The sequence below is a fragment of the Delphinapterus leucas genome, chromosome 11 (genome assembly GCF_059928025.1).
Source record: "Delphinapterus leucas isolate spDelLeu-1000000601 "Yukka" chromosome 11, BTC_Dleu_Yukka2, whole genome shotgun sequence".
Classification (NCBI taxonomy): Eukaryota; Metazoa; Chordata; class Mammalia; order Artiodactyla; family Monodontidae; genus Delphinapterus; species Delphinapterus leucas.
This window is the reverse complement of record NC_143139.1, coordinates 28,168,921-28,196,438: the sequence shown is the minus strand read 5'-3', so window position 1 is coordinate 28,196,438 and position 27,518 is coordinate 28,168,921. Positions and strand designations below refer to the sequence as shown.

Sequence of the window (27,518 nt, the reverse complement as noted above, 5' to 3'; positions counted from 1 at the left end):
TTGAAGAGGGTTTCACTTTGCTTATTGGTTTTAGATTAGAGTGAGAGAAAGGCATGAGGGCTACCTTATGCTGACCATTTGATGCCCTGCACCAATTGGTAGTTTGGCATATGTTCAATATATTATTCCTCAATTATTTGCATAATATTAATTTAGTGAGAACAGAAAAATCTGAAATTTCATTAAGAAAATTTAAATACAGAAATGCTCATTTAATTCATTTTTACTAGGAAAAGCAAAGATATTGTAGGTAGGGGTAGTTCCTGTTCTGTGGTCCCAGTTCTGCTTTCAGGGTTTTATTTTGTTTTTGTTTTTTTTTTGGGTTCTTGTTTTGTTTTGTATTGCTTTTCTGAATGAGACAACAAACTATATGAAAGAATTTATAATTATTTAATACATTAAAATGAAATACTACATTGTTTATTACTGTCTCCAAATTTTAGTTTCTGTAGCTGCCACATTTTGATGACTGATAATGCATCTGTGCAAACATATTTGAGGTAAGCCTATTTCAATAAGGAAGTGGTTTTTCAAAGGTTCTTCTTTCCACTAGAGGGTGCTGACAACTTCAGCAAAATCAGGACCAATTTGTTACCTTTCCTAAATTGAGTCCAGTAATGTTTTAGCCCTCTTTATTGATTAGCACTCAAATATACGCCTAACAAAACTGTCACTCAGGATGGCTGTGTTTGTAGTTTTTAAAGTTCATTATTTTCAATACTAATTCATTACTATTGTTTTTGTTTTGAAGATATCTTACAATAATCATATGATCATGCAAGAAGTATTGGGGGCATGTGAGAGACTGGAGAGAGCTTGACAGAAATGCATGTGTGCAGAGGTTGATTGGCTGCCACTTGGGGACAAACAAAAAAAATCACACACTTTCCTGGACGCTTCAATTGAGTGAAGTGAAAGCCTTAGTCCTCAGGGGGAAGGTGAGGAGATGTTTGCGTTCCAGAACCCAGGCAAAGCTCCATTGCTTCTGGGAAAGGGAGAAAAGGAAAAACTTGTTGCTGATGGAGGGGGAAGAAGGACTTTGGGACCAATATCCTGCACTAATTCAAAGAAGAGGTCTGTTGCCACTAGGGGAGAGGCAGGAAACTCTCCTTCCCTCGAGGGCTACCACAAATTCAAGGCTACCATAACATGGAGGAACAGGAACAATGTGAAAGCTCACCCATAAGGCTATACAGGGCCTGCTTAACACTGAAGATGGATCGGGAATACTGAACTTACCTCCTCACTTCCCCCATGAGACTAGCACTGAGTGACAAAGCAGTCTGCTGCTGCAATGGGACAAAGGCATGGAGAGAGGAGCCTCTGAAGTGCAGGTTTGCAAAGACTGCTGAAAGTTGAGGGTAGAGCAGGAATATTGAGAGAAAACCTTTGACACCCATGGTCCAATACTTAGCACAAGGTAAAAGCAGACCTCTACTAGGATTGTAATTGCTGGTTCATAAATCTGCATATTTTATAGTTTAAATATTGAAAAAGTGTTTTCTAAAGTAGTCATACCAATTTATACTTCTTTAAGAGTATTTAAGAGCTTTTCTTATTTCATAGTCTTGTCAAAACTTGGTATTTAAAAAATTTTACCAAGTGATGCATATGTAATGGTATCTCATTGCAGTTTAAATTTGCATTTCCCTAATGACTAATGAAAGTGATTATGTTTTCATATGTTTATTTGTCATTTGAGTATTCTTATTTATGAAGATTTACTCAAGTCAATTGTCCATTTTTCTAAGTTGTGTGTCTTTTAATTTTTTATTTATAGTGAACCCTTTGTTGTTTGTATGGTTTGAAAATGTCTTTTCTCACTCTCTGTGGCTTTTTTCTCTACTTATAAAAATAGTGAAAACTACTAAATTAAAAAAAAATACTTTATTTATTTGGTTGCACCAGGTCTTAGTTGTGGCATGAGAACCCTTAGTTGTGGCATGTGGGATCTAGTTCCCTGACCAGGGATCAAACTTTGGCTCCCTGCATTGAGAGCATGGAGTCTTAACCACTGTACCACCAGGGAAGTCCCAAAACTACTAAATTTATGTATTCAGATTTAGCAGTCTTTTCCTTTATAGTAATTTCCATTTACGCAGTTTCCATATATTCTGAGGTCAGGTCTTCTATAATATTTTATAGAATCTCAATTATTTGCCCTTCAAACTTAGATCTACAATCCACCTATAATGGATTCTAGTGCATTATGCAAGATGTGAACCTAGTTGGTTTCCATAAAAATAAAAAATTGTCTTAGCAACATTTTAAAAGGCCATTTTATGTAAAATAGATAGCTAGTGGGAAGCAGCCGCATAGCACTGGGAGATCAGTTCGGTGTTTTGTGACCACCTAGAGGGATGGGATAGGGAGGGTGGGAGGGAGACGCGAGAGGGAGGAGATATGGGGATATATGTATACATATAGCTGATTCACTTTGTTATACAGCAGAAACTAACACAACATTGTAAATCAATTATACTCCAATAAAGATGTTAATAAATAAATAAAAATAAAATGCCATTTTATTGCCACTTCTCTACAGTGACACTTATGTCAAATGAAGAAAAGAAAGGTCCATATTTGCATGTGTCTCTCTCTAAACTCTCATTGCTGTATTTGTCTGTCATTATAATATTACACTATTTTACTACATCTTTAAAATATATCTTAGTAACTGGTAGAGCATTTTTTCCCACTATGTTCTTCTTTTTTGAGAGTATCTTGAATACTCTTGGATATTACATATCCATTTATATTTTATTAATTCCCACAAAAAGCCAGTTGCTGGGGACTTCCCTCGTGGTGCAGTGGTTAAGAATCCACCTGCCAATGCAGGGGACACGGGTTAGAGCCCTGATCCAGAAAGATCCCACATGCTGCAGAGCCGCTAAGCCTGTGCACCACAACTACTGAGCCTGTGCTCTAGAGCTCATGAGCCACAGCTACTGAGCCCACGTGCCACAACAACTGAAACCCACGTGCCTAGAACCCGTGCTCTGCAACAAGAGAAACCACCACAATGAGAAGCCCGTGCACTGCAAGGAAGAGTAGCCCATGCGCAACAATGAAGACCCAACGCAGTGAAAAACAAACAAATAAATAAATATTTTTAAAAACCAGCTGCTGTTTTAATTAGTATTGTATTGAATCTATTCAGCTATTTTGGGCAAAGAATTGACATTTTTACTGTATAAAGTAGTTCATTACGCTTTTAGTTTGTTTTTTTTTTTTTTTTTTTGCGGTATGCGGGCCTCTCACTGTTGTGGCCTCTCCCGTTGCGGAGCACAGGCTCTGGATGCACAGGCTCAGCAGCCATGGCTCATGGGCCCAGCCGCTCCGCGGCATGCGGGATCTTCCCGGACCGGGGCGCGAACCCGTGTGCCCCGCATCGGCAGGCGGACTCTCAACCACTGTGCCACCAGGGAAGCCCTGCTTTTAGTTTTTGATACTTGTTGTTATCCTCTTTTCAGTACGTCAGTCAGAGTCTTGCTTTTAAACAGTTCCATACATTTAAACAAAAATTCTGGTAGACCTCTACTTGGAGGATGTGGGAAGAATATATAAGTGAAGGATGCAAGTAAACTATATCCTCATATTTCATAGTATCAAGTCAACTGAGAATGTCTAATATTGAAAAATCAAGAAGTAGTAATATAAGCATTTTATTTCAGTTTATAGAGCTAAATGTCAAAAGGAGCAGCTTGAAGAGTGGAAGATGGTTAAATCAGAGGAACAGGAATCAGGTTGGTAAGGATAGTGACCATTTTTAAGGAAAATTTATAAGCGTTTGAACTTATTTTATTTTGAAAAACTCTTTGTACTTAAAAATGTGGTCTATCAACTGATGCCTGCCTGGATCCCCATACAACTGGATTATGACCAGATAAGTACAGAAATAGAAATAAATATTTAGAAATTTTTTAGTGGTGTCACAAAGTAACTGTATGTCTGTGGAGTACTGAAAAAGAAGACATATGTCTTTTTTTCTTTCATTTCACTTTTCTAGTTTTTCATTTTTATTGTGTTTTATAAAATTATCAATTCATGATGGATTGGGATTCTTTTAAAAATGGATTTTTATCATATGTAGTTTGAGAAACACTCTATTACATTTTGACAAATGATTATTTAACTCAAAAATTTAAAAAAACAAAAATTTTGTGCTATGTCCAGAAGATACATAAGGTGACTTGTTTTCAACCTGGCAAATCAAGAAATTTAATGTAATAGATATCTAAATACACTGTTTCCATCTGTCCAACATCATTTAATATAATGTTCAACACTCAGTCTAAAAATTTCCCTTTCTTTTATTTCTGATACTTTAGTGATCTGTGAGTAAAAGGTTATTTATGAACCTAGCCTAAACTAATTTGGCTTTTCGGTAAGTAGCAGAATTTTTTTGTCATGTGTATAGGTACTCTGCAATTGTAGGGAGAGGCTGGTGAGAGTTCTAGTTCTCCACCTCTGCAAACTCATCATCAGATGGGTCATTGCAGTGAAAGCAAGCTCTGACCAAATTTCTCAGAAAATGGGCATCTACTAGCTCTAATGAGGCAGAAGCAGCCATAAAATCTGTTTGCAGATTGAAGGAGTTCCTTCTCTCTGCCATTTGGTATACTGGCCAGCACTTTCATGCATGTCTGATTCGCAAGCAGATATGGTGCTATTCTTACAATATAATGGGCAAACCTTGTAACCAGCTTTTAGGCAGGATTTGTTTTTTAATGGATCATTATTCTGGACTTCTAATGCCATGGGACCAGTTATGTCAGTCCCAACTATTCACTTAATTTAACAACAATAATACTGGCAATCAATGAACTGTTTTATAAGACTTAACGTTAATTACTACAATCTAAAAATCTATGCAAATATAGAATCTTTTTTTGAAAATAAATCAGGTTTATTGAGATATAATTTATGCACAATGAAATTCACTCCTTTTAAGTGTATAGGTCTATGCATAATCCTTTGTGAGCATACGTGCCTGTCTCTCAGATAGCCACTTCATAGCCAGATAGTCACTTTGGCTAATTGGCCAAACTCAAATAGTTGAATTAAAGATAATTAACATGCTAAATGGTTGATCAAAATATTTTGCTTCAGCTTAACATATTCATAAGCATATTATTTCTCAATCTTATATAAAATATAACATTGTTATTAAATATTACGCTTTTTCCATAATGTAAAACGTTCAACTATCACAAATGTGTTTGTGTCAATTGCTTGTGCAACTTTGTAATCAGTTTACATTCAGTGCCACTGAGATAAACAAGAAGCTCTGGAAATCTGAGAATTTTTGTGGAAGGATATTAGGTTTCCAACCTGGTTGTTCTTAGTTTCACTACTAGTTGTCCTTTTTTTTCTGAATGTCTTCCATGAGTATAAGGCAGAGGTTGACAGACAGACATTTTTTGAAGATCCAGATAGTAACTATTTTCAGTGTTGTGGTACATATGGTCTCTTTTGTAACTAAACTCTGCCATTGTAGTGTGAGAGCAGCCACAGACAATACTTAAAGAAAAAAGCATGGCTGTATTCAGTAAAAAATTATCTATAAAACAAGTGTCAGGCAGCATTTGTTTCACAGATTATAATGCCAACTAAAGAATGTCACTGACCATCTGGTTCTACAAGAATTAAGTCAATAGCCACTGCAGTTGTTGACCTTGAACACACCCTGAAAGAAATTCAGAGTGGAGATCAGGAATGAGGCACTCTGTGCTCTGGGAAAACTGGCAGAACAGGCCTTCAGATAGTTAGATATTTTCAGAAGAAAATTTTATGAACCAGTTTCTTGCATCTTCCCATACTTAGAAAAGCATTAAAAGCATGAACTAAGATATCTGTGCTTTGTGACAGCAGTAGCCTTCTATGGAGATATGTGCTTGATTGCACATACTTCTTCTCCAAAATCACATATATGCTGACCTTCCCCCTCACCTCTTCAGAGCAATTCCACAGAGCTATCTGAGAGTCTGTCTCCTGGGCTATTAGTTTTCAGTAAGTCCTCAAATAAAATTGAAACTCACAGCTCTCATTTTGTGTGTTTTTATTTCAGTTGACTGACATTTCTGGCAACCATGAATGGACCCAGAGCAGACTATTCTCCTTCACCTGAACTCTACGAGGATCTGGAGCCTTGGTAACAGCAGGGCCCCTTATGCCCATCTGCCTACTCATGAGTCCAGAAGAATTTTATTAAGCCTCTCGTGGTTCTTGTATTTCCTGATTATTGGTGATGATTCTGAGTTTTATTTGGCAGTGTATAACAGGTACCTGACCCTCACAGTTGAAAGATACTGGGGGAAGCCTAGTTGAAAGACACTGGGATTTGCTCAGTTGAAAGGCACTGAGAGGTCTGGACTGGGTGATTAGGTGGGAGGCTGGCTTAATGTCTTTTCTAAGTGAGGGGCATGGGAAAGCCACCCTCCAACTAACACCCAAGCCCATTTTTGTATGTACAAAAATTATACTTATAAGTATTTACTTGGGAATTAAAGGAAATATTCTTCTGAAATTAGCTGAGATAGGGATCTTTTATTGCATATACACTTAGGTTAGAAGAAAGCTGGCTTGATAAAAAATGTTTTCATAATTCTGACCCAAAAGGTCCTTCTAGGATGAGCTTGCTTTTATCTCCATGTGTCTTTGAGATGTAAGTGTTCTATCAGGACTTTCAGGAGCTTATTTTACTCTTATCTAGACCATCTCCAATTCCTGAGACTGAGAGAAAAAAAGGGAAAAGAGACCTTTTTACCCTTAGCTTATTCTGTTATTTATAAACTAGTGAGTTCTGTATTGTAATACCTGATTCATGACTAAGTTTTAAAAATGAAGCTATGAGATCTCTAGTTGTGTCTGTCTATATATCTGTGTGTACTTTATAGATATGATATATCTCAACCTGTGGATTGGTATTACCAAAATTAATTTGTAAATGAATTCTATTTAATTGACTTAAAAAAAATCAAGTGTTTATATAAATTCCCAGAAATATGAAAGAAACTAACCCAAATGAATTTCAGGTTCAAATGATCTGGGAAATATATAGTATTAAATTATCATTTGGTTTGAAAGTTAGTTTAAGTTTGTTGGTTTAATTAATACAGACATGTCTTTAAAGTCGTCAGCATTAACTATAATACTTTAATTGTACCTAGGTTTACTAGAAGTCAAATAAGAAGTTGTAAAATTTGTCAGCAAGAAAAATAACTTGGAATGATAAAAATTTTATAAGCAAATTAAATGTAGTTGAGATATGGCTTTTAGGTAAACTCTTTAGGAATAATTATGTTTTAGGAATGTCTACTTAAAAAATAGGCTCTCCAGATATTTGGTAACTTGAAACTTTAGAGTTTTGTTAAATTACGTTAAATGATGGCAGTTTATTAAATATCTAGTTCATTCCCAAATAAAATAAGATAGGGAACATTAATTACTGAACATAGGCTTCCTTTTACAGGGAAACTAGAGATATTTAGGACTATTAATAAATATGTTTGATGCCACATCAAGCCGTTTTCTTTAAGAAAGCACATGCTTTTTAGAAATTATAAGTAGTATTTATAAGTTTGCCAATCTACAGAATGATAATGTAAGAGGCAAGTCATAATTACTTACTTCTTAGTTGTTGCTAGAAGTTATGTCATCTAACTAATATATGTAATTAAAACTACTAAGCTAATAAGCAAAATATTTTTGTATTCAAGAAAAAAAGAAGGTATAAGAAATAGAAATGCATTTTGTTAAGCATAAAGAAGGTAATTTTGTCCTAAAGCAAGTTATTTCTAAATGGGAAAGAAAATAAGGGACAAATTAATATGGATATAGAATGTTGTCGAAGATTTGTGAGAAAAAAAAATCTTTAGAGAGGAATTCTATGTGTGGTCAGGACTAAGATTAAAATAAATTTGAGCAAATTAATTTCAACATTAAATGTAAAGTGGTACAAAACCTGAATTGGGTTTTCTCTCTGTTAAGAGGACAAAGTTTTCCTAGAATATTGATTTGCTTTTTTCACAGGTTGTAAACTTTCTTTACCTTTTAAATCATTTTAAGTCTTTTGTCATTCATAGACAGTTATTGTTTTACTCCAATGCCTTTGAAAAAATGCTTTATCTTCAAGAAGATTTATAGACAGAACTTTTTGACAAGTACAGGTTTCTGATAAATTTCAGGTCATACCACTAAACTGGGTAAGAAATTAAAGAATTCTAATGGAAATCTTGGTGGCTTCATACAACTGTTAACAAAAGTTCAAGTATTAGTTACATAGGACTGAGTGAACTGATGAATTTGTTTATAAATTTTATGTGCTTCTTTTTTCAGTTTGAAATATTACTGGCTTTTAATCTGTGTTTTCCAGATGTAAGGAAAACTTCTCCCTGAAGCTAATTATGACATACAGCAATTTGGTAAGCAGAATTGAAATATTTAACTTTTCTCTCTACCTAATTGGAAGAGAAATTGGAAACTTTCAGGTTACCAGAAAGCAGACTCCTAACAGGTGCAGGAATCTAAAGATACTTTTGGACCTAGAGAAGAGAGGAACTCACCTAAATCTTTAGATATCACAGGTGGGATCTGATGGCAAGTCCTTGCTGTGGCCTTCTGGCCTTGAGAGGCCTTTTAAAAATTAAATCTGAAATTCCTTATAAAATTTCCAGCAAAGCCAATTTAAAAACATCTTATATGTTCAATTATACTTATGTAAATAATCTGGCCAAGTTTATTGAAGCCACATTTATTTCTGCAAACAAATTACTCTTGATTTGGCTGTATTTGATAGAAATGAAGGTAATTTTAGAGAGAAAAATTATGTTTCAGTGGATATTAAATTCTAGTTGTTAACTGAGGTCTGTATTTACTGCCTAAAACTCACTTCCTAGATAGCTCCTTGTTATTATTTTACATTATTGTAAATTTTAATTGAATTATTAAAAGGACACTCTGAGTTTGTTTCTGAAGCTTATCATAGTAATCTACCTTGAATGAAGATCAGATGCCCCATGACCTACAATTAGGATATTATGCATACTGGAAAAAGCATCATTTAAAGGACTATCTTCAACGTAGATGGAAGAAAACTTATCAGGAATTTTTTTTTTTTTTTTAAACATCTTTATTGGGGTATAATTGCTTTACAATGGTGTGTTAGTTTCTGCTTTATAACAAAGTGAATCAGTTATACATATACATATGTTCCCATATGTCTTCCCTCTTGCGTCTCCCTCCCTCCCACTCTCCCTATCCCACCCCTCCAGGCTGTCACAAAGCACCGAGCTAATATCCCTGTGCCTTGCGGCTGCTTCCCCCTAGCTATCTACCTTACTACGTTTGTTAGTGTGTATATGTCCATGACTCTCTCTCGCCCTGTCAAAGCTCACCCTTCCCCCTCCCCATATCCTCAAGTCCGTTCTCCAGTAGGTCTGCGTCTTTATTCCTGTCTTACCCCTAGGTTCTTCATGACATTTTTTTTCCCCTTAAATTCCATATATGTGTTAGCATACGGTATTTGTCTTTTTCTTTCTGACTTACTTCACTCTGTATGACAGGCTCTAGGTCTATCCATCTCATTACAAACAGCTCAATTTCATTTCCTTTTAAGGCTGAGTAATATTCCATTGTATATATGTGCCACATCTTCTTTATCCATTCATCCGATGATGGGCGCTTAGGTTGTTTCCATCTCCGGGCTATTGTAAATAGAGCTGCAATGAAGATTTTGGTACATGACTCTTTTTGAATTTTGGTTTTCTCAGGGTATATGCCCAGTAGTGGGATTGCTGGGTCATATGGTAATTCTATTTGTAGTTTTTTAAGGAACCTCCATACTGTTCTCCATAGTGGCTGAACCAATTCACATTCCCACCAGCAGTGCAAGAGTGTTCCCTTTTCTCCACACCCTCTCCAGCATTTATTGTTTCTAGATTTTTTGATGATGGCCATTCTGACTGGTGTGAGATGATATCTCATTGTAGTTTTGATTTGCATTTCTCTAATGATTAATGATGTTGAGCATTCTTTCATGTGTTTGTTGGCATTCTGTATATCTTCTTTGGAGAAATGTCTATTTAGGTCTTCTGCCCATTTTTGGATTGGGTTGTTTGTTTTTTTGTTATTGAGCTGCATGAGCTGCTTGTAAATTTTGGAGATTACTCCTTTGTCATTTGCTTCATTTGCAAATATTTTCTCCCATTCTGAGGGTTGTCTTTTGGTCTTGATTATGGTTTCCTTTGCTGTGCAAAAGCTTTGAAGTTTCATTAGGTCCCATTTGTTTATTTTTGTTTTTATTTCCACTTCTCTAGGAGGTGGGTCAGAAAGGATCTTGCTGTGATTTATGTCATAGAGTGTTCTGCCTATGTTTTCCTCTAAGAGTTTGATAGTTTCTGGCCTTACATTTAGGTCTTTAATCCATTTTGAGCTTATTTTTGTGTATGGTGTTAGGGAGTGATCTAATCTCATACTTTTACATGTACCTGTCCAGTTTTCCCAGCACCATTTATTGAAGAGGCTGTCCTTTCTCCACTGTACATTCCTGCCACCTTTATCAAAGATAAGGTGTCCATATGTGCGTGGGTTTATCTCTGGGCTTTCTATCCTGTTCCATTGATCTATCTTTCTGTTTTTGTACCAGTACCATACTGTCTTGATTACTGTAGCTTTGTAGTATAGTCTGAAGGCAGGGAGCCTGATTCCTCCAGCTCCTTTTTTCGTTCTCAAGATTGCTTTGACTATTCGGGGTCTTTTGTGTTTCCATACAAATTGCGAAATTTTTTGTTCTAGTTCTGTGAAAAATGCCAGTGGTAGTTTGATAGGGATTGCATTGAATCTGTAGATTGCTTTGGGTAGTAGAGTCATTTTCACAATGTTGATTCTTCCCATCCAAGAACATGGTATATCTCTCCATCTATTTGTATCATCTTTAATTTCTTTCATCAGTGTCTTATAATTTTCTGCATACAGGTCTTTCGTCTCCTTAGGTAGGTTTATTCCTAGATATTTTATTCTTTTTGTTGCAATGGTAAATGGGAGTGTTTTCTTGATTTCACTTTCAGATTTTTCATCATTAGTATATAGGAATGCCAGAGATTTCTGTGCATTAACTTTGTATCCTGCTACTTTACCAAATTCATTGATTAGCTCTAGTAGTTTTCTGGTAGCATCTTTAGGATTCTCTATGTATAGTATCATGTCATCTACAAACAGTGACAGCTTTACTTCTTCTTTTCCGATTCCTTTTATTTCCTTTTCTTCTCTGATTGCTGTGGCTAAAACTTCCAAAACTATGTTGAATAAGAGTAGTGAGAGTGGGCAACCTTGTCTTGTTCCTGATCTTAGTGGAAATGCTTTCAGTTTTTCACCATTGAGGATGATGTTTGCTGTGGGCTTGTCATATATGGCCTTTATTATGTTGAGGAAAGTTCCCTCTACGCCTACTTTCTGCAGGGTTTTTATCATAAATGGGTGTTGAATTTTGTCGAAAGCTTTCTCTGCATCTATTGAGATGATCATATGGTTTTTCTCCTTCAATTTGTTAATATGGTGTATCACGTTGATTGATTTACGTATATTGAAGAATCCTTGCATTCCTGGAATAAACCCCACTTGATCATGGTGTATGATCCTTTTAATGTGCTGTTGGATTCTGTTTGCTAGTATTTTGTTGAGGATTTTTGCATCTATGTTCATCAGTGATATTGGCCTGTAGTTTTCTTTCTTTGTGACATCCTTGTCTGGTTTTGGTATCAAGGTGATGGTGGCATTGTAGAAGGAATTTGGGAGTGTTCCTCCCTCTGCTATATTTTGGAAGAGTTTGAGAAGGATAGTTGTTAGCTCTTCTCTAAACGTTTGATAGAATTCACCTGTGAAGCCATCTGGTCCTGGGCTTTTGTTTGTTGGAAGATTTTTAATCACAGTTTCAATTTCAGTGCTTGTGATTGGTCTGTTCATATTTTCTATTTCTTCCTGATTCAGTCTTGGCAGGTTGTGCATTTCTAAGAATTTGTCCCTTTCTTCCAGATTGTCCATTTTATTGGCATAGAGTTGCTTGTAGTAATCTCTCATGATTTTTTTTTATTTCTGCAGTGTCAGTTGTTACTTCTCCTTTTTCATTTCTAATTCTATTGATTTGAGTCTTCTCCCTTTTTTTCTTGATGAGTCTGGCTAGTGGTTTATCTATTTTGTTTATCTTCTCAAAGAACCAGCTTTTAGTTTTATTGATCTTTGCTATCGTTTCCTTCATTTCTTTTTCATTTATTTCTGATCTGATTTTTATGATTTCTTTCCTTCTGCTAGCTTTGGGGGTTTTTTGTTCTTCTTTCTCTAATTGCTTGAGGTGCAAGGTTAGGTTGTTTATTCGAGATGTTTCCTGCTTCTTAAGGTGGGCTTGTATTGCTATAAACTTCCCCCTTAGAACTGCTTTTGCTGCATCCCATAGGTTTTGGGTCGTCGTGTCTCCATTGTCATTTGTTTCTAGGTATTTTTTTATTTCCTCTTTGATTTCTTCAGTGATCACTTCATTATTAAGTAGTGTATTGTTTAGCCTCCATGTGTTTGTATTTTTTACAGATCTTTTCCTGTAATTGATATCTAGTCTCATGGCGTTGTGGTCAGAAAAGATACTTGATACAATTTCAATTTTCTTAAATTTACCAAGGCTTGATTTGTGACCCAAGATATGATCTATCCTGGAGAATGTTCCATGAGCACTTGAGAAAAATGTGTATTCTGTTGTTTTTGGATGGAGTGTCCTATAAATATCAATTAAGTCCATCTTGTTTAATGTATCATTTAAAGCTTGTGTTTCCTTATTTATTTTCATTTTGGATGATCTGTCCATGGGTGAAAGTGGGGTGTTAAAGTCCCCTACTATGAATGTGTTACTGTCGATCTCCCCTTTTATGGCTGTTAGTATTTGCCTTATGTATTGAGGTGCTCCTATGTTGGGTGCATAAATATTTACAATTGTTATATCTTCTTCTTGGATCGATCCCTTGATCATTATGTAGTGTCCTTCTTTGTCTCTTGTAATAGTCCTTATTTTAAAGTCTATTTTGTCTGATATGAGAATTGCTACTCCAGCTTTCTTTTGGTTTCCATTTGCATGGAATATCTTTTTCCATCCCCTTATTTTCAGTCTGTATGTGTCTCTAGGTCTGAAGTGGGTCTCTTGTAGACAGCATATATAAGGATCTTGTTTTTGTATCCATTCAGCCAATCTGTGTCTTTTGGTGGGAGCATTTAGTCCATTTACATTTAAGGTAATTATCGATATGTATGTTCTTATTCCCATTTTCTATATTGTTTTGGGTTCGTTATTATAGGTCTTTTCCTTCTCTTGTGTTCCTTGTCTAGAGAAGTTTCTTTAGCATTTGTTGTAAAGCTGGTTTGGTGGTGCTAAACTCTCTCAGCTTTTGCTTGTCTGTAAAGGTTTTAATTTCTCCATCAAATCTGAATGAGATCCTTGCTGGGTAGAGTAGTCTTGGTTGCAGGTTTTTCTCCTTCATCACTTTCAGTATGTCCTGCCACTCCCTTCTGGCTTGTAGGGTTTCTGCTGAGAGATCAGCTGTTAACCTTATGGGGATTCCCTTGTGTGTTATTTGTTGTTTTTCCCTTGCTGCTTTTAATATGCTTTCTTTGTATTTAATTTTTGACAGTTTGATTAATATGTGTCTTGGCGTATTTCTCCTTGTATTTATCCTGTATGGGACTCTCTGTGCTTCCTGGACTTGGTTAACTATTTCCTTTCCCATATTAGGGAAGTTTTCAACTATAATCTCTTCAAATATTTTCTCAGTCCCTTTCTTTTTCTCTTCTTCTTCTGGAACCCCTATAATTCGAATGTTGGTGCATTTAATGTTGTCCCAGAGGTCTCTGAGACTGTCCTCAGTTCTTTTCATTCGTTTTTCTTTATTCTGCTCTGCAGTAGTTATTTCCACTATTTTATCTTCCAGGTCGCTTATCCGTTCTTCTGCCTCAGTTATTCTGTTATTGATCCCATCTAGAGTACTTTTAATTTCATTTATTGCGTTGTTCATCATTGCTTGTTTCATCTTTATTTCTTCTAGGTCCTTGTTAACTGTTTCTTGCATTTTGTCCATTCTACTTCCAAGATTTTGGATCATCCTTACTATCATTATTCTGAATTCTTTTTCAGGTAGACTGCCTATTTCCTCTTCATTTGTTAGGTCTGGTGCATTTTTATCTTGCTCCTTCATCTGCTGTGTGTTTTTCTGTCTTCTCATTTTGCTTATCTTACTGTGTTTGGGGTCTCCTTTTTGCAGGTTGCACGTTCGTAGTTCCCGTTGTTTTTGATGTCTGTCTCCAGTGGCTAAGGGTGTTTCAGTGGGTTGTGTAGGCTTCCTGGTGGAGGGGACTAGTGCCTGTGTTGTGGTGGATGAGGCTGGATCTTGTCTCTTTAGTGGGCAGGTTCACGTCTGGCGGTGTGTTTTGGGGTGTCTGTGGCCTTATTATGATTTTAGGCAGCCTCTCTGCTAATGGGTGGGGTTGTGTTCCTGTTTTGCTAGTTGTTTGGCATAGGTTGTCTAGCACTGTGGCTTGCTGGTCGTTGAGTGAAGCTGGGTGCTTGTGTTAAGATGGAGTTCTCTGGGAGATTTCTGCCGTTTAATATTATGTGGAGCTGGGAGGTCTCTTGTTGACCAGTGTCCTGAAGTTGGCTCTCCTACCTCAGAGGCAGAGCCCTGACTCCTGGCTGGAGCACCAAGAGCCTTTCATCCACACGGCTCAGAATAAAAGGGAGAAAAAGTAGAGAGAATTAGTAGAAGTATGAGGAAAGAAAGAAGGAAAGGAGGAAAGGAAGGAAGGAAGAAAGAAGCAAAGAAGGAAAGAAAGGAGGGAGGGAGGAAGGAAGGAATGAAGGAGGGAAAGAAGGAAAAAAGACAGAAAGAAAGAAGATACAGTAAAAATAAAATAAAATATAATATAGTTATTGAATTAAAAAATATTTAGAAAAAAAAAAAGGGACGGATAGAACCTTAGGACAAATGTTGGAAGCAAAGCTATACAGAGAAAATCTTACACAGAAGCATACACATACACCTTCACAAAAAGAGGTAAAGGGGGAAAAATCATAAATCTTGCTCTCAGAGACCACCTCCTCAATTTGGGGTGATTCGTTGTCTAAAGGAGGGAAGGAAGGAAGGAAAGAAAGAAAGAACAAAGGTAAAGTATAATAAAGTTATTACAATTAAAATTAATTATTGAGAAAAAAATTTTTTTTAAAAAACCATGGACGGATACAGCCCTAGGACAAATGGTGGAAGCAAGAGTATACAGACAAGATCTCACACAGAAGCATACACGTACACATTCACAAAAAGAGGAAAAGGGAAAAAAAATCATAGATCTCGCTCCTAAATTCCACCTCTTCAATTTGGGACCATTCCTTGTCTATTCAGGTATTCCACAGATGCAGGGTACATCAAGTTGATTGTGGAGCTTTAATCCGCTGCTTCTGAGGCTGCTGGGAGAGATTTCCCTTTCTCTTCTTTGTTCTCACAGCTCACAGGAGCTCAGCTTTGGATTTGGCCCTGCCTCTGCATGTAGGTCGCTGGAGGGCGTCTGTTTTTTGCTCAGACAGGGCAGGGTTAAAGGAGCCACTGATTCGGGGGCTCTGGCTCACTCAGGCCGGGGGGGGGGGGGGGGAAGGAGGGGCACTGCGTGCGGGGCGGGCCTGCGGCGTCAGAGGCGGCGTGACGTTGCGGCAGAGGCCGGCGTGACGTTGCACCAGCCTGAGGCCCGCCGTGCGTTCTCCCGGGGAAGTTGTCCCTGGTTCCCGGGAACCTGGCAGTGGCGGGCTGCACAGGCTCCGCGGAAGAGGGGTGTGGAGAGTGACCTGTGCTCGCACACAGGCCCCTTGGTGGCGGCAGCAGCAGCCTTAGTGTCTCCCGCCCGTCTCTGGAGTCCGCGCTTTTAGCCGCGGCTCGCGCCCGTCTCTGGGGTTCGCGCTTTTAGCCGCGGCTCACGCCCGTCTCTGGGGTTCGTGCTTTTAGCCGCGGCTCGCGCCCGTCTCTGGAGTTCCTTTAAGCAGCGCTCTTAAACCCCTCTCCTCGCGCACCAGGAAACAAAGAGGGAAGAAAAAGCCTCTTGCCTCTTCGGCAGGTGCAGGCTTTTCCCCGAACTAACCTCCCGGCTAGTCGTGGTGCCCTAACCCCTTCAGGCTATGTTCAAGCCGCCAACCCCAGTCCTCTCCCTGCGCTCCGTCCAAAACCGAAACCCGAGCCTCAGCTCGCAGCCCCACCCGCCCCGGCGGGTGAGCAGACAAGCCTCTCGGGCTGGTGAGTGCCGGTCGGCACCGATCCTCTGTGCGGGAATCTCTCCGCTTTGCCCTCCGCACCCGTCGCTGTGCACTACTCCGCGGTCCCGAAGCTCCCCCGTCCGCCTCCCGCAGTCTCCGCCCGCGGAGGGGCTTCCTAGTGTGTGGAAACTTTTCCTCCTTCACAGCTCCCTCCCACTGGTGCAGGTTCCGTCCTTATTCTTTTGTCTCTGTTTTTTCTTTTGCCCTACCCAGGTACGTGGGGAGTTTCTTGCCTTTTGGGAGGTCTGAGGTCTTCTGCCAGCCTTCAGTAGGTGTTCTGTAGGAGTTGTTCCACGTGTAGATGTATTTCTGGTGTATCCGTGGGGAGGAAGGCGATCTCCGCGTCTTACTCTTCTGCCATCTTCAAGGTCCCCCCCATCAGGTACTCTTAACCAGCTCATGCACAGAAAAACTGAAGGAAATTGACTTTTAGATTCATATTTACCACTTAGATAGGGTGCTGCACTGGACTGGTCTATAGAGAAGACTGCTGACCTCAAACTCCCCTTAAAACAATGCTCAGAGGAGAAACTACACTCACACCAGGACAAGAAGAAGAAAACAACAGAAGTAAACAGACCTGCCAAGATGCCGGAACTGAACTGTATGATTATTAATGTTTTTTTTTAATATCTTGGACTTTTGCAAGAAAATCAATGTTTTTCTATCATGGGCACAAATTCTATGCAGAGTTTAAAAATTAATTCAGTAGTTGGGTTTATGGTCATTACCTCTCTACCTTTATGGATTTCTCCTCCTTAAGACTCTAACTGGATAGTCTTAGGAAATTTATCCTAGACTAAAGAAGTTACAGTTCTGTTTAGGCCACTACTGATATTACGAGATGAGACACCCTCACTTAGCCAATGAATCATACTTGCTCTGACCATGCCATAAATATGAATTTTCTTTTAAAGTTACTCAAGCTCAATCAGAACAATGAGCTAAATTTTGGTTAAAGAATATAACCTCCCTCAACTTGGGGCTGGATTCATATGGCTAATACCAGGTCATTTAAGTTTAAAGGCCCTTATGTTGGGAACAATTAAATCATACTAAGGATAATCAACCTAATAACATTAAGAAGTTCAACGTAATAACACTAAGAAATTGTGCTGGGTGCCTTATGAACAATACCAATATATAATTACCTTTAAGATAGCGATAAGACAGGGCCAGATGAGCTTGAGGTATACTCGGCCATACCTAATGGAAATATGTATATAATTACTTTTAAGATAGTGACAGACAGGGCCAGATGAGTTTGAGGTATACTCGGCCATACCTAATGGAAATTCTTGGCTTAAATATTTACTTATAATACTATTATTAATGCTAGCTATAGTACTTATATTCTGCCTATTTTACAAGATTGTTGTTTCTTGAGGTGCCAAACATGTGACTGGGCTGCCAATAAAAATAATTGTAACTAGGTGGCTTGAAATGATTGACCAAATATATAGTTCCAAATGAGATCAATGATTGTAACAGTGTAAGTCTAGATATGGGAAGAAGCAACCAGAGGGAATCTTCTCCTCGACCATAACAGACTAGTAAGACAGGTGGTCCAGGAACTTCTGCTATCAATTAATAGGGCCTACTCTGGTAATAGCACATTGAGTAGCCTATCAACAAAATCCTGGCCTAAGAATGAGCATTCCTAGTACAATGGGACAAATGGTCATGTAATATCTTTCAAACCATTGTTGAGTTTTTGACCATGAGGGGGCACAACTAACAAAGAATGTCACTTGCCATCTGGTTCTGCAAGAATTAAGTCACTAGCCAGCACAGTTGCTGACCTTCAATACACCCTGAAGGAGTTCAGAGTGGAGGTCAGGAATAAGGCACTCTGTGCTCTGGGAAAACTTGTAGAACAGGCCTTCAGATAGTTACATGCTTTCAGGAGAAAATTTTATAAACCAATTTCTTGCATCTTAAAATCATTAACTAAGATATCTGTGCCTTGTGACAGCAGTAACCTTCTACAAAAATGTGTGCTTTATTGCACATACCTCTTCTCCAAAGTCACATATATGCTTACCTCCCCTTTCATCCCTTCAGAGAGATTCCTCAGAGCTATCCGAGAGGCTGTCTCCTGGGCTATAGTCCTAAGGAAGTCCTCACATAAAACTGAAACTCACAGCTCTCATGTTGTGTGCTTTTATTTCAGTTGACAATAATTTGACAATCTCTGGTATAAGCAATCAGTAATAAACCTAATGGCTTTCAACTTACTATTGGCTTGTATTAAGATATCAAAAAAAGTTTATAACACTGATATCAACAATAAAAAGATTACCAGGGCAGCACTGAAAACCTAAATATCCCATGAATACCAATGGTATCATTTCAACTAAAATTAGCTTCTTTTTAAAAAGATTTTTGGCCACAATGCCTGGCATGTGGGATCTTAGTTCTCTGACCAGGGGTCGAACCTTCACACCTGCAGTGGAAATGTGGAGTCTTAACCACTGGACTGCCGGGGAAGTCCCAACTACTATTTATAGCCTGAGATAACATAAACTCATCTATTCTTCCCTCCGTCCCAGCAAGACCTCTATAACTATGCTACCTTAGGACAGTGAATCTACTGAGAGATAGTTTAAGGGCACCAATAATTCATCAATTCATTAAACCTCTCAATTACAGTTCTGTTTTAGAGAACAAGTTTCTCGAAGTCACTGAATCTCTGGGTATTTTTTATTCAGAGGGAAAGGGCTGTTGCCTCTAAAAATAGATATTATGGCTCATACTTTTCAAAAGGAGATACAGCATGAAAAATAATCTTGCAGATGACAAAGTTTCTGCAGGTCAGGAGGATGTGCAAAAACTTAAAAAAAATACCTGCTAACTCTTACATAGGAGAAGGCTATGTGGAAGAGCAGATTTCCAATGATGGTGATGCTGACTTATTTTACAAGGATTTTGGCAAACATACATAATTCAAATGGCATTTTGGTTGTCAAAAATGCTGTGACCAGAGGCTTGCAGGTCCCCTTGAAACAATAGTTCAGTAAGTGCTAACTCAGCATTCATGGTGACTTTGTAGAATGTAACTACTGGGAATAATGAGAATAATGAGAGTCACAGTAGCCAAACCACAACTACCTACAGGTAATATGAATGAAAGATAAATGTTTGAGGTTGTTATTGCTGTAAAGCTATGTAATATAGTGCACTTACCGTGTTGCTAAAATTATTTATCAGTGAAAATTTATCATGTAAGTACTAGATAGCAGGTAACATGTTCTGTGAATGGATGAATGAATAAATAAAAGATAACTGGGATTTATCATAGGATATAACTTAAGTTTGTTTGAGAAGGAGAAAAGTAAAGTGATTGAGGCTCTATGTGCTGCTTTTTTCAACAGGCAGCCACATCTTTCTGCATGTCAAGCCATGACCCTGAGACACAATGATGAACGTTGGAGTAAATGGATTTGACCAATAGGGCACCTGGTCACCAGGGCACTTTTAACTCTGGCAAAGTGAATATTGCTTGCCATCCGTGGCCCCTTCATTACCTCAATTACATATTCTACATGTTCTAGTATGATTCCACCCATGGCAATTTCAGTGGTAGAGTCAAGGCTGAGAACTGGAAGCATGTCTTCAATGGAAATATAACCTCCATCTTCCAAGAACAAGATTCTGCCAACATCAAATGAAGTGATTCTGGTGCTGATTATGTTGTAGAGTCCACTGGTGTTTTCACTAGCTTGGAGAAAACTAGGGCTCACGTTGAACCTAGGAGTCATCACCTCTGCTTCTTCTGCTAATGCCCCCATGTTTGTGATGGGCATGAACCACGGGAAGTATGACAGCTCTCTCAAGATTGTCAACAATGCCTCCTGCATCACAAACTCCTTGGCCTTCTTGGTCAAAGTCATTTATGACAAATTTGGCATTGTGGAGGGATGCATGATCACAGTCCTTGCCATCACTGCTTTCCAGAAGAATGTAGATGGTACCCCTGAGAAACTGTGGCGTCATGACTGTGGGGAAGCCCAGAACATCATCCTTGCTTCTATTGGTGCTGCTGAGGCTGTGGGAAAGGTCTTCCTGAGCTGACTGGGAAGCTCACTGGCATGGCCTTCTGTGTCCCTTCCCCTAATGTTTCAGTGCTGGATCTGCTCTGCAGTGTGCAGAAAGCTTCTAAATATGATGACATCAAGAAGGCGCTGAAGCAGGCATTGGAGGAACCCCTAAAGGATACCCTGGGCTACACTGAGGACTAGGTTGTTTCCTGCGACTTTAAAGGTGACACCCACTCTCCCACCTTTGTTGCTGGGACTGGTATTGCCTTCCATGACCACTTTGTCAAGCTCATTTTATGACAATGTATTTGGCTACAGCAATAAAGTGGTGGACCTTATGGTCCACATGACCTCTAAGGAGTGAGTCCCCTGGAACACCAGCCCCAGTGAGAACAGGAGAGGAATAAAGAGGTGCTTACCGCTGGGGAGTCCTTGCCCCAACTCAATCTTTGACCCAACTGGAGGATCTCCAGTTCTTGACACAGTTTCCATCCCAGACCCCTGAAGAAGAGGAAGGACTTAAGAAACTCTACCTTATCACTTGCCATCAATAAAGTGCACAGTACCCAGTCAAAAATAAATAAATAAAGTCATCAGGGACTGCTTGAAGAGATGGGAATAGATTGTGTTCTAGGAAATGTTGTGAAGTCATTTGCCCAACTCTGTGCAAGAACATTTGCCCAAGAATCTATAACTAATTCAGTCTAGAAAACAGGTAGCTTAGCAAAGCTTGAGTAATAGGTCTTGTGCTTGACATGCTCCCAGTAAATATTTAATAGCTATCTGTTGATTGCAAAGCCATGTTAAACAATATTTCATTAAAATATATTCTGTCATTAAAATATTGAATGCAGGGATACTCTGTCAAAGATTATAATACATCTTTGATTAGCAAATGAGTGATTAAAAATTCCTTGCTATACTAAATCAAGGGCACAGCCACACAAATTTACATTATTCATTTATTTTGAAGAATAAAATTTAGCTTTAGTTATTTATGACAGTTTTAAGTATGACCGCAAGTTTATTGCCTTATTTAGAAAGTATAATTACATCTCTGCTTTGAGAGATTTATTAATGTATAAGAACAAATCTGAAAACACATTGTGAAAATGGGAACACTAATAGCTTAGTGTGTAGAATCATTTATTCCTAGTGTTAGAGAGAGCTTCCCAAAAGATGCTCAGGCTTAAAATAAAGAACAATATAGTTTTGTTAGATGTCAAAAACAAAGGGTGTGGGAGGAGGGAGAATATTCCACTTAGATATAGCAGCTTGTGAGAAAGTATGTACGAAAGTATGTATGAGAGCATGAATTTTGAAGCAGTGCATTTAAATTCTATTTTCAGAAGAAAACTATAGAGAAATACAAATATATTTATTTATTTATTTGTTTATTAATTAATTATGGGCCATTTCAATTCCCATGGTAGCCAGAAATCTGCTTTAATATATCACTTTCTGCAAGGACATCAACATTAGTCCAGGCCCAAGACGAGTGAGAGGCATACCAGCTCTTTAAGAGTCATTGGTTCTCAAAAGTGTTTATATATTCCACGTTTTGTTGTCCACAGTCATGCCCACTCTGATCTTTCAAGGTAATTTACATCAAACTATATCTGGCGAAAATTGATATAGTTAACAGAAATATACCCATTTCTTATATACATTTTGGAAGAACTTGCCCCCTATATAAGAAAAATTGAAACTTCTAAAAGAAGAGGACTGATTACTTCCAAGTCAACACTTAATTTTGTTTTTGAAAGTAAATCTGTGCTAATGGAAAACATCATTTTCCAGCATGAATTAAATTATTGTGTTCTATATTTCCTGCTGGGGAGAGTAGGTTCCTGGCAATATGGTGTTACATTTGCATTTTGATAGCACACAGCTTTGGGCTGTTCCCCTCAAATTCAGAGGAGCACAAATGTATTATATAAGATTATTCTCAAGAGAAGTAAAAGTATTTCATTATGTTTCACAAGGCACATTCATGAGACTTCCAATAAAATCTGTAATTTTTGTAAATCAGTCAAATAATAAAATATTTTCCATAAATTTCCCTACTTTAGTAGGATACGTGTATTTATTTCATCGTTGATAAACTAATTTCACTTTTCCAGCAAGGACACCAATAATCTATCAGTTGTTTCTATCACAGGAGGATTTCTAAACGCCAACATGTGAAGCTTATACAATAAAATAAAGGTGAAATGTTTAGACTGTTGTTGATGTAGTCTTAAGAATAAACATTAAAAACAACATAAATTTACAGCACAAACAACATGGGATAACTTTTCAAATTACGTAATGATTTCACTCTGTGAAAAGAAAACAACTACAACAATAAAACAGAGTTTCTTTATATAACAAATACCCTAGCTTAATTAAAGAAGCCTTCAATTTTAAAAATTTCAATCTGTATATAACTTTTCAGAAATACATTGATTTGATGAGGATAGTAGTTATGCAAAGACATCCACATTAGTAACAAACATGTTTTGAACCCTTGATACTGTCCTAGGTTTCGAGAAGTTTGTTATTGTGACAGTGCCCATTCATTGAGAATAATAAATCAAAATAATCCTAAACTAATAATCGATGGTCATAACTCATAGCATACCAATAATTAAAATTTTATTTTCTTTCAAATTTACATAGTGATTTCTTGTATAGTCTATAGTCCCTTTTAACAATAATGTGAGATATGATGTCACAAATAAGAGTGGAGTTTGGAGATATTAACTCAGTTACACAAAACAGCAGACTTTCTAACTTTAGCATTATTTATAATAAACATGGTGGAATGAGCTAATGTGAAAAGTACTAATCTTTAATACATTAATGTAAAGTTTGATAAACAAAAGATATATATTATATAGCTGGATAGATTGATAGATCTGATCTCTTATCAGTATATTTACTCCAGCACACAACTTACTAGTTTTTTCTTCCAGTTTTATTGATATAATTTACATACAGCACTGTGTAAGTTTAAGGTCTGTAGCATAATGATTTGACTTACATACATCATGAAATGATTATCACAATAGGTTTAGTGAACATCCATCATCTCATATAAATACAAAAGTAAAGAAATAGAAATTTGTTTTCCTTGCGATGAGAATTCAGGATTTATTCTCTTAACAATTTTCATAAATAACATACAGCAGTGTTAACTATATTTATCATGTTGTACATTACATCACTAGTACTCATTTCTGCTATAACTGGAAGTTTGTACTTTTGACTGTCTTCATCCAATTTTCCATTCCTTCACACTCCACCTCTGTTAACCAAAAATCTGTTCTCTTTTTCTGAGTCTGTTTGTTTTTGAAGTATAATTGATTGTGTTAGTTCCTGGTATACAACACAGTGCTTCCATATTTCTATACATTTCAGATGGCCAACACAGTAAGTCTAGTTATGATACATCAGCATACAGATATTACATAAATATTGGCTATGTTCCCTACACTGTATATTTCATACCCATGACTCATTTATTTTGTAACTGGAAGTTTATATTAATACCTCTTAATCTCCCTCACCTATTTACTTTCTTCTGCCACCTCCCCTCCCCTATGGCAACCACCTGTTTGTTCTCTGTATCTATAACTCTGTTTGTCTGTTTTATTGTTTTTTCACTTGTTTTGTTTTCTAGATTCCAAATATAAGTGAAACCATGTGGTATTTGTCTCTGTCTGACTTACTTCACTTAGTATAATATCCTCTAGGTCCATCTATGTTGTTGCAAATGGAAAGATTTTATTCTTTCTATGGCTGAGTAATATTCCATTATATATATATATATATATATATATATATATGTCACATCTTCTTTATTCATTTATCTATCAATGGGCACTTGAATTGCTTCCATATCATGACTCTTGTAAATAATGCTGCAATGAACACAGGGGAGCATATATTTGCTAATCTCTTAAGTCCAAATGCATTTTGACAACGCTGAATTTTTACTCCTCTACCAAACATTTACTGGTTTACTGACATCTTTTTGTTTTGCGTATCCCTTACCTACATATAGATGATTTTACTACTTTTGTCTTTTAACCTTCTTACTAGCTTTATATGCAAATGATTTATGCCTTTATTGTATATTTTTCTTTACTGATGAGATTTTTCCTTCCATAATTTTCACGTTTCTAGTTGTGGCCTTTTATTTTTCACTTAGAGAAGTCCCTGTAACATTTCTTGTAAAGCAGGTTTGGTGTTTTTTAACTCTTTTACCTTTTGCTTGTCTGTAAAACATTTGATCTCTCTATCAAATCTGAAAGAAAGCTTTGCCAGGTAGAGTATCTTGGTTGTAGGTTTTTCCCTTTCATTGCTTTAAGTATGTTGTGCTTGCAGATTTTCTGCTGAAAAGTTAGCTGATAGCCTTATGGGAGTTCCCCTCTACGTAACTTGTTGCTTTTTCCATTCTGCTTTCAATACTCTCTCTTTATCCTTAATTTTTGCCTTTTTAATGATAACGTGCCTTGGTGTGGCCCTCTTTGGGTTAATCCAGTTCAGGACTCTGTGATTTCAGGACTCTGTGATTTCTGGACCTGGATGTCTGTTTCCTTTCCCAGGTTAGGGAAGTTTTCAGCTATTCTTTCTTCAAATATGTTTCCTGCCCCTTTCTCTCTCTCTTCTCCTTCTGAGATTCCTATAATGTGAATGTTAGTAGGCTTGATATTTTCCTAGGGTCTCTTAAATGGTCCTCATTCCTTTTTTTTCTGTTCAGTTTCAGTGATTTCCACTACCCTGTCTTCCAGCTGGCTGATCTGTTCCTCTGTATCATCTAATCTATTGTTGATTCCTTCTAGGTATTTTTTTTTTTTTTTTTTTTTGCGGTACGCGGGCGTCTCACTGTTGTGGCCCCTCCCATTGTGGAGCACAGGCTCCGGATGCACAGGCTCAGTGGCCATGGCTCACGGGCCCAGCTGCTCTGTGGCATGTGGGATCCTCCCAGACCGGGGCACGAACCTGTGTCCCCTGCATCGGCAGGCAGACTCTCAACCACTGCGCCACCAGGGAAGCCCCCTTGTAGGTATTTTCATTTGCTATTATTATTTAAATTGAAGTATACTTGATTTACAATGTTGTGTTAGTTTCTGGTGTACAGCAATGTGAATCAGTGAAACTGATTCAGATTCTTTTCCAAAATAGGTTATTACAAGGTAGTAAATATAGTTTCCTGTATTTTTTAATTTCAGTTATTGTATTCTTCATCTCTGTTTGATTTTTCTTTGTACTTTCTAGCACTTTGTTGAAAACTTCCAACTTCTTACTCTGTTCATCTAATCTTCTCTAAGTGTGTTTTTGTTTTTTAAAGTAGACAAATCTGCACCACTCAAAAGAGAATTCTGAGAATCCCCAACTTGTGATGGATTTTTTGTTGCTCTATCATTGCTGAAAGTTCTCCACTCAGATCCCACATTGATAACCCGGTCAACTACAACCAGACCACATTTAGGACAGATCATATCACCAGCTCTGTAGTCCCCCACTAGGATTGCATCTGGATGGTTTGGACTTGTGACTATTGGAAGAGCATCCAAATGGCTGGTAGATGCCATCCTCATGGCCACTGCAGTTCCAGCAACAAGCAATTGCAGAAGAACCATGAACAGGAAGAGATTGGGGCCCCAAGTTCTTTGAACATCTTTAAGTCATTACATTGAACTCTTTATGGGGTAGATTGCCTATCTCCACTTAGTTCTTCTGGGGATTTATCTTGTTCCTTTATTTGGAACATATTCCTCAGTCTACTCATTTTGCCTAATTTGCCATTTTTATGTCTAAGTATTTGGTAAATTGGTTATGTTTCTCAGCCTGGGACAAGTGGCTTTTTACAGGTTATATCCTATGTGTCCCACCAGTGCATAGCACACTGGACACCAAAGCTTTATACTCTTTATACCCTCAGTTTGGGTTGCTTAAGTCCTTTTGTTGTGGTGGGCTGACTACTGTGGGTGGTCAGATAGGCATGGTTGGTCTCTGATCTGGTTGGTCACTAGGCCCTACCTTGTGTGGGGCTAGTGGTTGCCGGTTGGCAGGGCCAAGTCACAAGGCTGATGGCTACAGGGGCCCAGGGTTGTCCTGGGGTTAGTGCTGGCTCACTGGTGGGTGGAGCCATGTTCTGGAGTGGGTGGTTGTGGGGCTGGGGATCCCAGATCTAGTGTCGGTGTCCTGGTGGGTGAAACTGGTTCCTGACATGACTGGCTGTGGGGTCCACAGTGTCTCAAAATTGGTGTTGACCCACTGGTGCAGGGGGCTGGATCCTGGGACAGCTGGCTGGGGGTCCAATGTGTCTTGGAACTGGTATTGTTCTACTGAAAGGTGGGGCTGGGGCCCAGAGCTTCCCAGGGCTAGTGCTGGCTCACTGGCAAATGGAAATTTGTTCCTGGGTCTCTGGCTGCAATATTCTTGGGGTCCTAGAGCTGGTGTTGGCTTGCTCGTGGGTAGGCTGTGTACTGATATGGCAGGCTGGTTGGACTGCAGTGGTCCTGGGTCTGGTATCTGCTACTGGTGGTTAAGACTGGGGTCCACAGATCTCAGGTCTGGTTCCTGTCCACTGGTGGGTGAGACAGAGTCCGTGGACTAGTGCCAGCCTAATATGGTGGGTAGATCTAGGTCCTGGGATCTCTGGCTTCAGGACCCAGGAGTCCCAAGGCTGATATCAGCCCATTGGTGGGTGAGGCTGCGTCCTGGAACTAATAAGCTACAGGGATGATTCCAAAATGTTGCTTGCTACACTAAGTCCTCATGGTAGAATGAGTCCCCAGAATGGCTGTTGCCATGCCTATGTCCCTAAAGTTATCTCCAGTTGCCTCATGCTTCTCTCCAAAATCAGAAGGTGGGGCTGACCCAGGGTCCTTTCAAATTACTGCTTCTTCTCTGGGTCCCAAAGGATGTGAAATTGTGTATGCATCCTTTAAAAGTGGTCTCTTTATTTCTCTCAGCCTTTTGGCTCTCCTGAAAGTAAGACCCGCTGGCATTCAAAGCCAAACATTCTGAGGACTCGTCTTTCCAGCGCAGGATGCCCAGACTGGGGAGCCCAATGTATGCTCAACTACCTTCCCCCCCACCCCCCCACACTGCTCCTTGGGAGAACTTCTGCAATTGTCATTATCCTCCCATTT

General features: G+C 38.3%; 1 pseudogene; it reads left to right on the top strand.

Moving 5' to 3' along the window:
- Positions 1 to 19,118: 19,118 nt before the first annotated feature.
- Positions 19,119 to 23,050, top strand: LOC149747978 (glyceraldehyde-3-phosphate dehydrogenase pseudogene; annotated as a pseudogene).
- The last annotated feature ends 4,468 nt before the right edge of the window (positions 23,051 to 27,518 follow it).